Source organism: Balaenoptera borealis (assembly GCF_965194805.1).
Source record: "Balaenoptera borealis genome assembly, chromosome: 2".
Taxonomy (NCBI): Eukaryota; Metazoa; Chordata; class Mammalia; order Artiodactyla; family Balaenopteridae; genus Balaenoptera; species Balaenoptera borealis.
The window spans coordinates 169,990,697-170,007,825 of NC_138867.1; the positions used below are offsets into that span (position 1 = coordinate 169,990,697).

Below are 17,129 nucleotides of genomic sequence, written 5' to 3' on the forward strand. Positions count from 1 at the left end.
TGTTTTATATTTCAGAAAAATGAAGATTAAAATATGTGGTAAACACGATGTTGCCAAGAATATGGGGAAATAGCCACCATCATACATTTGAGAGTATAAACTTCTGTAACTTTCCACAATTTGACAAATACCTACTGACATTTTTAATAAACATATCCACTGAACCAGCATTTTTATTTCTAAGAATTAATCCTACATATGTATTTTTAATGTATTTGAAAAATATGTAATGTATACAAAGATGTCCATTGAAGTATTGTTTGTCATATTTCAAGACTGGTAACAACCTGATATCTGGGTGGTACTAGCACAGGTGAGGGTCAACCTGGAAACTGTTTTGTAGCCACTGTGTGACAAGATGAGAAACTTGTGCCAGCATCTATATTAGTACATAACTCAGCACATTGCAAGACTACCACAAACAAGAAGGTAATATGTTGATTTACATTTTGATTAACCTCCTTATCTCAGGGACTGGCATTTTCAGTCACACTGATTTAGGGGAATGTATAAATCAATTTTGGTACAACCAAAAAATATTCAGTCTTAAAAAAGAATGGGAAAGAACTATTAAGTTATTTTTGAAAATATATTTATGAAAAAATCTTGAGCATGTGTGTATGTATTCATGATTAACATTTTTTAATGCTTTTTATTTGTGTAAAAACAAGGAGAGAGGTATTCAATCACATATCTGTATTTCTGGAAAGAGTTATAACAGATTGGCAACAGTGTTTGCCTCTGGGAAGAAAGACTGGAGAAATTCAGAAACTAGAGATCTGAATGAAAAGGAGACTTGCCTTCCGCTGTATTCTATTAATAACATTTTAATCTTTAGACCATGTGCATGTACAAATAAAAGCAGAATTTTTAATAAATATAATAAGTAGCAGAAACTTTTAAAAAAATTTATGTACCCTTATGTTCATTGCAGCATTATTTACAATAGTCAAGTTATGGAAGCGATCAATGTGTCCACTGAAAGACGAATGATTAAAGAAGATGTGTTATGTATATACAATGGAATATTACTCAGTCATAAAAAAGAATGAAACCTTGCCATTTAAGACAACATGGAGTGGCGGAGCCAAGATAGCAGAGTAGGAGGATGTGGAGTTCACATCTCCTCACAACCAGGGCACCTACTAGGTGCTGGTGGCAGACTTTGGACACCTAAGAGGAAGGGAGGAATCTCCGCACTACCAGGTAGGACATGGGAGGGTAGGGGGGGAAGAAAGATGGAGGTGGGACAGGACTGGCACCCCTGAGTGGGGGCTGGGGGAGGGGAGAGGTTCCCATGCTTGGAGGGGTCCAGTCATGACGAGGAGATCAGCAGGGATGCAGAGGGACCTTAGGGGGATAGGAGGATCAGAGGGGAACACAGCCAGCATCTCCCCGACCCACTCAGGCACTGGTGAGCCTGTTGGGCTCCCAGGCCTGAACCCATAACCTCCGGGGCTCCCCCAGCCATGTGGGTCCCCGGGCCTGAGCCCCTACCCCACCAAGGCCTCTTCTAGCCACGCGGGTCCCAGCCATGAGCCTTGCCTCTGCCAAAGCCTCCTCTGGCTGTGCAGGTCTTGGCAGCCCGTGTGCCACCCCAGACAGGGCCTCCTTTGTCTGAAGGGGTCTAGGTGGGCTGAGCACTGCCCCCCTCCAAGGCTTCCTGCAGCTGCGCCGGCCCTTGCAGGCATGCCTCTAGAGACCTGCACACCATCTGACCTGTGCAGGCATGTGTGCTCTGGGCCAGACCCAGGAACAGATGCTGGTGAGAGGAACACACACAGAGGTGGGGCTGACACAGCAGGTCCAGAGACCTACCTAGAGGTCTTGGAGGCCTACTGGGGAGGCAGGGATAGGCTGCAGCTCACTGTGGGGGCAAGGACACTGATAGAGGAGACACCAGGGAATTTTTTGTATATTTTATTTTTATTCTTATTTTTATTTTTTTATTTTCTTTCTTTCTTTATTATTATTATTTTTGCTGTTGTGGTTCTGTTTTGGTTTGTTTTTGTTTCATTTCTATTGTTAATTATTCTATTATATATATTTTTATTTTTCTAACTTTATTTCTTTATTTTTTGCTATTGTTCTGCTCTTTTCTGTTTGTTGCCTTTTTTTTTTCACCACATGGCTTACGGGGTCCTGGTTCCCAGGCCAGGGGTTGAGGCTGAGTTCCTGTGCTGGGACTGTCAAGTCCAAACCACTGATCTAACAGAGAACTTCAGGTCCCAGGGAATACTAATTGGTGTGAGGTCTCCTGGAGGTCCTCATCTTGGCACCAAGACCTGGGTCCACCAAACTGCCTGCAAACTCCAGTGCTGGATGCCTCAGGCCAAACAACCAGCAAGACAGGAACACAGGTCCACCCATCAAAAAAACTGAGATGACAAAAAAGTATGTTACAGATGACGAGCAAGGTAAAAACCTACAAGACCAAATAAATGAAGAGGAAATGGGCAACCTACCTGAAAAAGAATTCAGAGTAATGATAGTAAGGATGATCCAAAATCTCAGAAATAGAATGGAGGGACGGACTGAGAAAATACAAGAAATGTTTAACAAGGACATAGAAGAACAAAAGAACAAACAAACAGTGATGCACAACACAATAACTAAAATGAAAAATACACTAGAAGGAATGCATAGCAGAATAACTGAGGCAGAAGAACAAATAAGTGAGCTAGAAGACAGAATGATGGAAATAACTGCCAAGGAGCAGAATAAAGAAAAAAGAATGAGGGCTTCCCTGGTGGCACAGTGGTTAAGAATCTGCCTGCCAATGGAGGGGACATGGGTTTGATCCCTGGTCCAGGAAGATCCCACATGCCGTGGAGAAACTAAGCCCATGTACCACAACTACTGAGCCTGCGCTCTACAGCCTGTGAGCCACAACTACTGAGCCTGCGTGCTGCAACTACTGAAGCCCATGTGCCTAGAGCCTGTGCTCCACAACAAGAGAAGCCGCCACAATGAGAAGTCCACTCACCACAATGAAGACTAGCCCCCACTCACTGGAACTAGAGAAAGCCCACACGCAGCAATGAAGACCCAATGCAGCAAAAAATAATAAAAATAAATAAATACATTTATAAAAAAAAGAAAGAAGAATGAAAAAAATTGAAGACAACCTCAGAGACCTCTGGGACAACACTAAATGCACCAACATTCAAATTATAGGGGTTCCAGAAGAAGAGAAAGAGAAAGGGACCGAGAAAATATTTGAAGAGATTATAGTCAAAAACTTCCCAAACACAGGAAAGGAAATAGTCACCCAAGTCCAGGAAGCACACAGAGTCCCATACAGGATAAACCCAAGGAGGAACATGCCAAGACACATAGTAATCAAACTAACAAAAATTAAATTCAAAGAAAAAATACTAAAAGCAGCAAGGGAAAAGCAACAAATAACATACAAGGGAATCCCCATGAGGTTATCAGCTGATTTCTCAGCAGAAACTCTGCAGGCCAGAAGGGAGTGGCAGGATATATTTAAAGTGATGAAAGGGAAAAACCTACAACTGAGATTACTCTACCCAGCAAGGATCTTATTCAGATTCACAAGAGAAGTCAAAAGCCTTACAGACAAGCAAAAGCTAAGAGAATTCAGCACTACCAAACGAGCTTTACAACAAATGCTAAAGGAACTTCTCTAGGCAGGAAATACAAGGGAAGAAGAAGAAAAAGATCTACAAAAACAAACCCAGAGCAATTAAGAAAATGGTGATAGGAACATACATATCAATAATTACCTTAAATGTAAAGGGATTAAATGCTCCAACCAAAAGACATAGACTGGCTGAATGGATACAAAAACAAGACCCATATATATGCTGTCTACAAGAGACCCACTTCAGACCCAAAGACACATACACACTGAAAGTGAGGGGATGGAAAAAGTATGCCATTTAAATGGAAATCAAAAAAAGGTGGAGTAGCAATTCTCATATCAGACAAAATAGACTTTAAAATAAAGACTGTTACAAGAGACAAGGAAGGACACTACATAATGCTCAAGGGGTTCAATCCTAGAGGACATACAATTATAAATATTTATGCACCCAACATAGGAGCAACTCAATACATGAGGCAAATGCTAACAGCCACAAAAGAGGAAATTGACAGTAACACAATAATAGTGGGGGACTTTAACACCCCACTTACACCATGAACAGATCATCCAGAAAGAAAATAAATAAGAAAACATAAGCTTTAGATGACACAATAGACCAGATAGACTTAACTGATATTTATAGGACATTTCATCTGAAAGCAGCAGAATATACTTTCTTCTCAAGTGCAGCAGAATGTTCTCCAGGATAGATCACATCTTGTGTCACAAATCAAGCCTCAGTAAATTTAAGAAGATTGAAATAGTATCAAGCATTCTTCCGACCACAATGCTATGAGATTAAAAATCAATTACAGGAACAAAAAATGGAAAAAACACAAACACATGGAGGCTAAACAATACACTACTAAATAACCAAGAGATGACTGAAGAAATCAAAGAGGAAATCAAAAAATACATAGAAACAAATGACAGTGAAAACACGATGACCCAAACCTATTGGATGCAGCAAAAGCAGTTCTAAGAGGGAAGTTTCCAGCAATTCAATCCTACTGCAAGACTCAAGAAAATCTCAAATAAAGAACCTAACCTTGCACCTAAAGCAGCTAGAGAAAGAAGAACAAACAAAATCCAAAGTTAGTAGAAGGAAAGAAATCATAAAAATCAGAGCAGAAATAAATTAAAAGAAATGAAGAAAACAATAGCAAAAATCAATGAAACTAAAACCAGGTTCTTTGAGAAGATAAAAAAAAAAATTGGTAAACCTTTACCCAGACACATCAAGAAAAGAAGGGAGAGGATTCAAATCAATAAAATTAGAAATGAAAAAGGAGAAATTACAACTGACACTGCAGAAATACAAAGGATCATAAGAGACTACAACAAGCAACTATATGCCAAGAAAACAGACAACCTGGAAGAAATGGACAAATTCTTAGAAAGGTACAAACTTCCAAGCCTGAACCAGGGTGAAATAAAAAATATAAACAGAACAATCACAAGCACTGAAATTGAAACTGTGGTTAAATATCTTCCAACAAACAAAATTCCAGGACCAGATGGCTTCACAGGCAAATTCTATCAAACATTTAGAGGAGAGCTAACACCCATCCTTCTCAAACTCTTCCAAAAAATTGTAGAGGAAGGAACATTCCTGAACTCATTTGACGAGGCCACCATCACCCTGATACCAAAACCAGAAAAAAAATCACACAAAAAAAGAAAGTTACACACCAAATTCACTGATGAACATAGAAACAAAAATCCTCAACAAAACACTAGCAAACAGAATCCAGCAACACATTAAAAGGATCATACACCATGGTCAAGTGGGATTTTTCCCAGGGATGCAAGGATTCTTCAATGTATACAAATCAATCAATGGGATACACCATATTAACAAACTGAAGAATAAAAACCATATGATCATCTAAATAGATGTAGAAAAAGCTTTTGACAAAATTCAACACCGATTTATGATAAAAAACTCTCCAGAAAGTGGGCATAGAGGGAACCTACCTCAATATAATAAAGGCCCTATATGACAAATCCACAGCAAATGTCATTCTCAATGGTGAAAAACTGAAAGTATTTCCTCTAAGATCAGGAACAAGACAAGGATGTCCACTCTCACCACTATTATTCAACATAGTTTTGGAAGTCCTAGCCATGGCAATCAGAGAAGAAAAACAAAGAAAAGGAATCCAAATTGGAAAAGCAGAAGTAAAACTGTCACTGTTTGCAGATGACATGATACTATACATAGAAAATCCTAAAGATGCCACCAGAAAACTACTAGAGCTAATCAATGAATCTGGTAAATTTGCAGGATACAAAATTAATGCACAGAAATATCTTGCATTCCTATACACTAACAATGAAAGATCAGAAAGAGAAACTAAGGAAACACTCCCATTAACCATTGCAACAAAAAGAATAAAATACCTAGGAATAAAATACCTAGGAATAAACCTCCCAAAAAGAATAAAATACCTAGGAATAAACCTCCCTAAGGAGGTAAAATATCTGTACTCAGAAAACTATAAGATACTGATGAAAGAAATCAAAGATGACACAAACAGAGAGATATACCATGTTCTTGTATTGGAAGAATCAATATTATGAAAATGACTATACTACCCAAAGCAATCTACAGATTCAATGCAATCCCTATCAAATTACCAAGGGCATTTTCCACAGAATTAGAACAAAAAAATTTACAATTTATATGGAAACACAAAAGACCCCGAATAGCCAAAGCAATCTCGAGAAAGAAAAATGGAGCTGGAGGAATCAGGCTCCCTGACTTCAGACTATACTACAAACCTACAGTAATCAAGACAGTATGGTACTGGCATAAAAATAGACACATAGATCAATGGAACAGGATAGAAAGCCCAGAGATAAACCCCATAGAATGGAGAAAAGACAGTCTCTTCAATAGCAGTGCCAGGAAAACTGGGCAGCTACATGTAAAAGAATGAAATTAGAACACTCCCTAGCACCATACACAAAAATAAACTCAAAATGGATTAGAGACCTAAATGTAAGACCAGACACTATAAAACTCTTAGAGGAAAACATAGGAAGAACACACCTTGACATAAATCGCAGCAAGATTTTTTTTGACCCACCTCCTAGAGTAATGAAAATTAAAACAAAAATAAACAGATGGGACCTAATGAAACTTAAAAGCTTTTGCACAGCAAAGAAAACCATAAACAAGACGAAAAGACAACCCTCAGAATGTGAGAAAATATTTGCAAGCAAAGCAACTGACAAGTGATTAATCTCCAAAGTATACAAACAGCTCATGCAGCTCAATATCAAAAAAACAAACAACCCAATCCAAAAATGGGCAGAAGACCTAAGTAGACATTTCTCCAAAGAAGACATACAGATGGCCAAGAGTCACATGAAAAGCTGCTCAACATCACTAATTATTAGAGAAACGCAGATCAAAAGTACAAGATATCACCTCACACAGGTCAGAATGGCCATCATCAAAAAATCTACAAACAATAAATGCTGGAGAGGGTGTGGAGAAAAGGGAACCTTCTTGCACTGTTGGTGGGAATATAAATTGATACAGCCACTATGGAGAAGAGTACGGAGGTTCCTTAAAGAACTAAAAATACAGACTTCCCTAGTGGTTCAGTGGTTAAGAATCCGCCTTCCAATGCAGGGGGCGCAGGTTTGATCCCTGTTCAGGGAACTAAGATTCCACATGCCGCAGGGCAACTAAGCCTGCGTGTCACAACTAGAGAGCCCACGTGCCACAACTACAGAGCCCACGTGCTCTGGAACTCACGTGCCACAACTAGAGAGCCCGTGTGCCACAACTACTGAGCCTGTGTGCTCTGGAGCCCATGTGCCACAACTAGAGAGAAGCCCATGCAGCTCAATGAAAGATCCCGCAAGCCGCATCTAAGACCCTACGCAGCCAAAAATAAATAAATAAATAAATATTTTTTAAAAAACTAAAAATAGAACTACCATATGACCCAGCAATCCCACTACTGGGCATATACCCTGAGAAAACTATTCAAAAAGACACATGCACCCCAATATTCATTGCAGCACTACTTACAATAGCCAGGACATGGAAACAACCTAAATGTCCATTGACAGATGAATAGATAAAAAAGATATGGTACATATATACAATGGAATATTACTCAGCCATAAAAAGGAATGAAACTGGGTCATTTGTAGAGAAGTGGATGGACCTAGAGTCTGTCATACAGAGCGAAGTAAGTCAGAAAGAGAAAAACAAATATCGTATGTTAATGTATATATGTGGAATCTAGAAAAATGTACAGATGAACCTATTTGCAGGGCAGGAATAGAGATACAGATGTAGAAAACGGATGTGTGGACTTGGTAGGGGGAAGGGTGAATGAACTGGGAGATTAGGATTGACATATATACACTACCATGTGTAAAACAGATAGCTAGTGGGAACGTGCTGTATAGCGCAGGGAGCCCAGCTCGGTGCTATGTGGTGACCTAGATGGATGGGGTGGGGGTGGGGTGGGAGAGAGGTCCAAGAGGGAGGGGATATATGTATACATATAGCTGATTCACTTCATTATACAGCAGCAACCAACACAACATTGTAAAGCAACTATACCCCAATAAAAATAAAAAATTTTAAAAAGATAATATGGATGGACCTGAAGGTATTATGTTAAGTAAAATAAGTCAGACAGAAAAAGGCACATACCATATGATTTCGCTTATATGATTCCACTTATGTGGAATCTAAAAAACAAAACAAAATGAGAATAGATTCATAGATACAGAGAACAAACTGATGATTGTGGGGTTGGGGGGAGAGTGAAATAGACCAAGGGGATTAAGAGGCACAAACTTCCAGATATAAAATAAATAATTCATAGAGATATAATATCAGAATAGGGAATATAGTGATAATATTACAATAACTTTAAATGGTGACAGATAGTAACTTGACTTACAGTGTTAATCATCTCATAATGTAGATAAGTGTCATATCACTATGTCATATACCTGAAACTGATATAACATTGTATGTTAATTATATTTCAATTACAAATAAAAAAATAGATAAGATGGGAAGAAGGGAGAAAGAGAGAGGAAGGAAGAAAGGAAGGGAGGGAGGAAGGAAGGAAGGAAAGAAGGAAGGAAGGAAGGAAGGACAGAAGGAAGGAAGGACGGAAGGAAGGAGAGAGCGAAAAACATTAGTCACCCCACCTCTAGAGGAAAATGGATTATAGAAGTTCAGAAATAACAGGTGAAAACACCTAGAAAACAATGAATTGTCTAAAATATTTACATATTTTAAATGTCCACATGAAAATATATGAATAAGATAAGTAAAATATTTGAAAGCAACTGTATTTGGAGTTGAGCCCAATCTCTCTCCTCTATTGCAATAGTCCTATGTAAAGTCTTCCTTACCATTTTAGCAAGTGTCAGAATAATTATTTAACAACAGCTGTTGCTCAGGCTCCTAATGGTATAATATAATCCAGTTCATCTAAAGTCCCAGAGTGAGATCTTTGTGCTAAAGAAAGGAAAACCTTCAAAATTTTGCACCAGGTCAGATATTTCTTTCTTTTTGTGCACAAAATAAACCTATCATAAGATATTTGTAAATAATATATCCAGTAAGGGTTGATATCCAAACTATAGAAAGAGTTCATACAACTCAATATTTTAAAAAATCAATTAAAAAATCGGCAGAGGACCTGAACATTTTTCCAAAGATATACAGGTGGCCAGCAGGCACATGAAAAATGCTCAATATCACTAATCATCAGGTAAATGCAAATCAAAACTACAATGAGGGGACTTCTTTGGTGGCCCAGTGGTAAAGAATCTGCCTTACAATGCAGAGGACGTAGGTTCGATCCCTGGTCAGGAAACTAAGATCCCACATGCTGCAGGGCAACTAAGCCCACGCACCACAACTGCTGAGCTTGCACACCTCAACTACAGCCCCCGTGCCTTAAATTACAGAGCCCACGCACCCTGGAACCCATGCACCACAACTACAGAGCCCACGCACCCTGGAACCCACGCACCACAACTACAGAGCCCACGCACCCTGGAGCCTGCGCGCCACAACTAGAGAGAGAAAACCCGCACTCGACACCTAGAGAGAAGCCCGTGCGCCGCAATGAAAGATTCTGCATGCCTCAGCGAAGATCCCATGTGCTGCAGGTAAGACCCGACGCAGCTGAAAATAAATAAAATAAACAAATAAATAATAAATAAGTCAAAAAAAACCCACATGATGAGATATCACTTCACACTTGTCAGAATGGCCATTATCAAAGAGACAAAAACAACAATTGTTGGTGAGGATGTGGATAAAAGGGAACCCTCAGGCACCGTTGTGGGAATGTAAATTGGTTCAGCCACTGTGGAAAATAGTATAGAGGTTCCTCAAAAAACTAAAAATAGAACTACCGTACAATCCAACAATTCCACCTCTGGGTATTTATTCTAAGAAAACAGAGACACTAATTCAAAGAGATAAATGCAACACTATGTTCATTGCAGGTTTCAAGATATGGAAGCAACCTAAGCATCCATGAACAGATGAACAGATAAAGAAGATGTGGTGTGTGTATATATATATATACATGTATATATACATGTATATATACATGTATATATATGTATATATATATATATAAAATGTTAATCATAAAAAAGAATGAAATCTTGCCATTTGTGACAACATGGATGGACCTAGAGTGTATTATGCTAAGTAAGATAAGTCAGACAAAGAAAGACAAATACCATATTTCACTTATGTGTGGAATTTAAAAAACAAAACAAGAATAAATTCACAGATAGAAGAAAAACTAATAGTTGCAGGGGGAGTGAAATAGGTGAAGGTGATTAAGAAGCACAAACTTCCAGTTACAAAATAAATAAATCGGGACTTCCCTGGCAGTCCAGTGGTTAAGACTCTGCACTTCCACTGCAGTGGGCACACATGGTCGACCCCTGGTAGGGGATCCCGCATGCTGCGTGGTGTGGTCAAATAAATAAATAATTTAAATTTTTTAAATTAAAAAAATAAATAAATCATGGGATGTAATATTCAGAATAGGGAATATAGTCAATATTATAATAACTTTAATGGTGACAGATGGTAACTGGACTTAGTGTGATTATTGCATAATGTATAAAAATATTAAACCACTATGTTACACATCTGAAACTAATACAATATTGTATGTCAAGTGTAACTTAATTTTTAATAAATAAATAATTGATATTTTTACCTTTTTTTAATAAAAATAAATAACCTATCATTGCACTGGACCTTCAGTTTTCTGTAAATGGGAGGTTTATTCAAGGTAAACATTTAAAACACACCACAGGGACTTCCCTGCTGGTGCAGTGGTTAAGAATCTGCCTGCCAATGCAGGGGACATGGGTTTGAGCTCTGGTCCAGGAAGATCCCACACGCAGTGGAGCAATTAAGCCCGCGTGCCACAAATACTGAAGCTCACGCACCTAGACCCTGTGCTCCACAACAAGATAATGAGAAGCCCACGTACAGCAAGGAAGAGTAGCCCCTGCTTGCCATAACTAGAAAAATCCCGCACGTAACAATGAAGACCCAACGCAGCCAAAAATAAAATAAATAAATATTTTAAAAATAAATAAATAAATAAAACACACCACAATTTCGTAATCCTGCTTTGTCACTTCTTTTTTTTAATGTACTGGGATTCTCTAAACAAAACAAAAAAAAAAAAAAAAAAAGGGAAAGAAAGAAAAAATGGAAGTGGCCTGGAACTGCTGTCACAATGCGTTTCCTGCCCACATTCTGGGCACTTCTCCTTTCCAGAAACTGGCTCCAGCTGCATCTTGGGCCGCGGGGGTCTCAACACTTCTTAGGCCTGGCCTCTCCTCTCCTCTTTAGGACTCTAAGCAAAATCGGCCACCTGGCCTGGCCTGGTCTGCAGCCCCCAACAACTGACCTCATTGCATAACTAGGGTGGGAGAATCCCCGCTAATTTGCTTCTGCTACTCTCTGCCACCCTCTGCTGGTCATGGGTGTTAGTAGCACTCAACCTTCCACTCTCCTTCCCAGGTTAAGGAAACAAAGAAAGAAAAGCAAGGACTAGAAGAGAGTGCAGAGGACCAGAGAAAGGAGATAGCTAGTCACTGAAGGAAAGAGTGTGCAAGGTGTTGAAATCTCCAGGAGAGAGGCGAATGACTGGATACTGGGGAAAGATGTTGTTTTTCTAGATGAACATTAATATAGTTACTTACAGGAGGTGGGGGAGAAATGTTTGGCTGACACCTGTGCAAAACCAGGAAGCAGGAACTTCCCCCTCTTTGTAACCAAGAGACCGACACTGTGAAGCACTCACCTTCATGGGGCGCCTCCCCTCCACCTCACTTAAGTTAACCAAATGCCCTTCTGTTCACCCTTCATCAAAACCCTTTCACAAGAAAGGCTCTTGTAAACCTGCAGGTGAGCCTCTTTCAATTGTTTAGAAATAAAAAGATACTAGATATCATCCAGTTTAATATCCTTCCTTTATAAAAGAATACACTGTGCTCTAGAGCCCGTGAGCCACAACTACTGAGCCTGTGCACCACAACTACTGAAGCCCGTGTGCCTAGAGCCTGTGCTCTGCAGCAAAAGAAGCCACTGAAATGAGAAGCTCACACACCGCAAAGAAAAGTAGCCCCCACTCACCACAACTAGAGAAAGCCCGCGTGCAGCAATGAAGACAAAATGCAGCCAAAAAAAAAAAAAAAGCATAATCTAGCAGATGCAAACTATTATATATAGGATGGGTAAACAACAAGGTCCTACTGTATAGCACAGGGAACTATATTCAATACCTATGATAAACCATAATGGAAAAGAATATGAAAAAGGATATATATATATATATATATATATATATATCTGAATCACTTTGCTGTATAGCAGAAATTAACACAACATTGTAAGTCAACTACACTTCAATAAAATTTAAAAAAAAAAAAGAAGCATAATCTTCCTCGAGGCAGATCCTGGCCCCACTAAATGCTAGTTGTGTTCCTCAGTCCTGACAACTGGAAATGCCCATCCTCACAGCCCAACATGTCCTAGGGGTCCTCTTTTGGATTTGTGTGACTGATCCAGCTGGTAAAGATACAAGGAACCACTTTTAGGTTCAGACACTTGATTACTTATATAGCAAAAGGAAGAACAGCCAAAAGTGCCCCAGCTCCCCGTGGCCCTCTTCCCACACACTAAAAAGACAATACCCCAATGAAAGGGGCAAGTTGTGGGATGTTCCATAGGGGAGGAGACCATCCTAGACTGCAGCTAAGCAGTTTTATATTCTGCAGCTCTCTTCTGAGTGGGGCAGGGCAGAAAGCCCCATGCCTCACTAGAGCCTCAAAAGTCCTGAGAAAATGCATGACAGCCTCCCTGGGGAGATAGGGAGTAAGTGGGAGATAACATCAGAGCAACTCCTCACAGGCTTACCATGGTCTCATATTCCAGGGGGATCACAAGGAGTTCTGTCAAGACTCAGATGAGCTGTGGTTCAAGCCTGTGTGGACTGAATGTGCCCCCCCAAATTCATACGTTGAATCTCCAACCCCCAATGTGATGGTGTTAGGAGGTGGGACCTTTGGGACATAATTAGTGTTAGATGAGGTCGTGAGGATAGGGCCCTAATGTTGGGATTAGTGCCCTCATAAGAAGAAGGAAATCTCTCTCTCTCTGAGCTCGAAGAAGAGGTAATGGAGCACACTGCAAGATCCAGTCACCTACAAGTCAAGACAAGAAGCCTCAGAATGAAACCTAACTTGTCGGCACCCTGATCTCAGACCTGTAGCATGCAGAATTGTGAGATATAATTTCTGTTGTTGAAGCTGCCCGGTCTGTGGTACCTTGTTACAGCAGCCCAAGCTCACTGAGACAAAGTTTTGCCTGCATGGCCTGTGTCTCCAGGGCACCATGGGAGAACCATGGCCCTACAATCCCCTCCCTCCAACACTGCCCAACTTTCACCTCTATCACAAACACACTTCATGGCATACCTCAGAAAGGCTGAACTTTGGACACCCCTGGAATAACCCAGAGGAAATGAGGAAGAGAAGGAAGAAGTTAATGGTCAGACTGTCATGCTCCCCCAATTTTCTCTAGTTTCCTTTCTTTCTTTTTTTAAGTAGGTGTGCCAATGGCTTTTTTTTTTTAATTCTTATTGGCATATATTTGATTTACAATGTTGTGTTACTAGTTTCCTTTATTTCTAACTATTAAAAGCACATTCCAGGGCTTCCCTGGTGGCACAATGGTTAAGAATCTGCCTGCCAATGCAGTGGACACAGGTTCGAGCCCTGAGCCGGGAAGATCCCACATGCCGCGGAGCAACTAAGCCCGTGTGCCACAACTACTGAGCCTGCGCTCTAGAGCCCATGAGCCACAACTACTGAAGCCCATGCACCTAGAGCCTGTGCTCCCCTACAAGAGAAGCCACTGCAATGAGAAGCCCTCCCACTGCAATGAAGAGTAGCCCCCCACTCACCGCAACTAGAGAAAGCCCGCGCACAGCAACGAAGACCCAACGCAGCCAAAAATAAATAAATAAATTTATAAAAAATTAAAAAATAAAAGCACATTCCAAGAAAATACCATATAATAAAGAAGTAGACATATATTTAAAAAAAAGAAAAAAGTACATTCAAAGTCCATCTTACACATGGTTGCCTCCTCATCTTCTTCTCCCAGGGGTCAGAACCAAGTTTTGCAAATAGTAAGTACACAATCAATTTCTGTTTGATTATATGCATTAGTTTAAAAGGACTCAATTTCTTTTTCCTCAGCAATTTCAAGGTAATCAACACTGAAAATCTTGTGCCAGGGCTACGCAAAACATTTTGCTGACATCACCCTATTTAACCCTCTGAACTATTTTTGCTCACACTCATGACACAAAATGTGTGGGGGTTTCCTCTACCCAACAACATTTGATTCTGCAAATGTCTGGACTCTAATTGGGTGTCCTACAACTCAATTCTGATACTATCTATCTACCCAGAATTAGTGTCAAATCTCACAAGTTAAGGGCTCAGTCCCACAAGACTGACCCCACTACATAGGCCAATCAGACGTCCAGGTTGTCACGGGTACTTCTGACCAACCAGCTATAAATGCAAGGGTTACCATGCCCACTCCCCAACTCAGTTTCAATTATTTGCTAGAGATGTAAACTATTACATACAGAATGGATAAACAACAAGTTTCTACTGTATAGCACAGGAAACTATATTCAATAACCTGTGATAAATCATGATGGAAAAGAATTTTAAAAAAAATATATATATATATACATATATATGTATAACTGAATCACTTTGATGTATAGTAGAAATTAACACAACATTTAAATGAACTATACTTCAATAAAATAAAAAATAAAAGGTAGATAATTTGCTAGAATGACTCACAGAACTTAGGAAAGTATTTACTAGTTTTTTATAAAGGATATAACAACCAAATGGAAGAGACACATAGGGCAAGGTATGGGGTGGGGGTGAGTTTCCATGCCCTCTCCAAGCACACCACCTTCCTACTACCTCCATATGCTCACCAACATGTAAGCCCTCTGAACTCCACCATTTAGGGGTTTTTTTATGGAGGCTCCATCACATAGGCATGGTTGATTAAATCATTGGCCATTGGTGACGGAACTCAATCTCCAGTCCCTCTCACCTCCTGGGAGGTTGGGCAGTGGGGCTGAAAGTTCCAACCCTCTAATCACAATTATTGGTTCCTGTGGCAACCAGTCCCCATCCTGAAGCTACCTAGGAGCCCAACTTGAGTTCAAATAAGTTCAAATAAGTATAAACTCAGGTATGGTTGAAAGGGGCTTATTTGAGTTAAAAAATATACTCTCTCATGCATATCACTCAGGAAGTATCAAGGATTTTAGAACTCTGTGCCAGGAACTAGGGACAAAGACCAAATATATATTTCTTATTACCAACATCCTTATTCTATTAATGAGGGAACTGAAGTTTAAAAAATAATCATAGCTTGCACTACAGTGTGTTATATTTAAGAAATGGTTCTGTATATATTGTAGACTGTATTCTAAATTATAGTATAGTGCCTATACAATCACACATACGCTACATAAAATGTACTATTCTATAATCTAGAAGTATTGTACATTAGTAGATATTACTCCTACAATAACCCTATAGGGTGAGAACTAACTATGATTACTATCATTTGAGGAAACTGAGCTACAGTAAAGTTACATTAGTGTACAAGATCACACTATAGGAGGGACTTCCCTGGTGGTTCAGTGGCTAAGAATCTTCCTTCCAATGCAGGGGATGCGGTGGATTTGATCCCTGGTTGGGAAACTAAGATCCCACATGCTACAGGGCAACTAAGCCCGTGCCACAACTAATGAGCATGCGGGCCACAACTAGAGAGCCCACAACCACAACTACAGAGCCTGTGCACCACAACTAGAGAGAAGCCCATGCACCACAATAAAGATCCTGCGTGCAGCAACTAAGACCTGACGCAGCCAAAAATAAAATAAATAAATAAATAAATATTTTTTTTAAAAAAAAGATCACACCATGGGAGGTGGCAGCTGAGCTGATCTAAAAGTTGTGCAGTCCCACAGGCACTTCCCTGGCGGTCCAGTAGTTAAGACTCTGCACTTCCAATGCAGGGGGCATGGGTTCAATCCCTGGTCGGGTAACTAAGATCCCACATGCCACGCAGTGCAGCCAAAAAAATAAAGTTGTGCAGCCCCAAATCCTTTGCTCTCAACACTCCCCTAAACTGCTCTTGTCTGAGTCCCAGGCCTGAATGTGGACCTATCTCAAGGTTCTTGGTCACTGTTTCCCAGTACATCAAAGAATCTTCTTCAATTTTATAATATTCTCTCCCTACTTCAATTTAAAATGTTTATGCCCCCAGTCACTTAGCAAAACTCAGCTTCATATTTCCTTGATTCTAAGTCTTGCATTTGACAAAATACGCTATATATAAAGTTAAAAGAAAAATGATGAAGGATATATTTGTGAAAAGATTCTCATTTTATATAATAAATTATTACTATCCATAATGTGTAAAGGGCTCCTGAAAATAAAGAAGCAAATAAGACTTATACGCTGAGAACTATAAAACATTGATAAAGAAGATGATTCAAGGAAACGGAAAGATACCCCACACTCTTGGAATGGAAGAATTAATATTGTTAAAATGGCCATACTACCCAAAGCAATCTACAGGCTTAATGCAATCCCTGTGAAATTACCCATGACATTTTTCACAGAACTAGAACAAGCAATCCTAAAATTTGTGTGAAACCAGAAAAGACCCAGAATTGCCAAAGCAATCCTGAGAAAAAAGAACAAAACTGGACACATAACCCTTTCAGACTTCAGACAATACTACAAAGCTACAGTAATCAAAACAGCATGGTACTGGCACAAAAACAACATATAGCTCAATGGAACAGAAGAGGGAGCCCAGAAATTAACCCACACACCTATGATCAATTAATCTTTGACA

At 39.7% G+C, this 17,129-nt stretch overlaps 1 long non-coding RNA gene across 1 annotated transcript; it reads right to left on the reverse strand.

The window, feature by feature from the left end:
- Positions 1-1,318: 1,318 nt before the first annotated feature.
- On the reverse strand, positions 1,319-15,770 carry LOC309623045. The gene is made up of 3 exons (XR_014241251.1): positions 14,721-15,770; positions 6,062-14,657; positions 1,319-6,013 (listed from the first exon to the last, which is right to left on the reverse strand). It is a non-coding gene; the product is annotated as an uncharacterized lncRNA (long non-coding RNA).
- Positions 15,771-17,129: the final 1,359 nt, after the last annotated feature.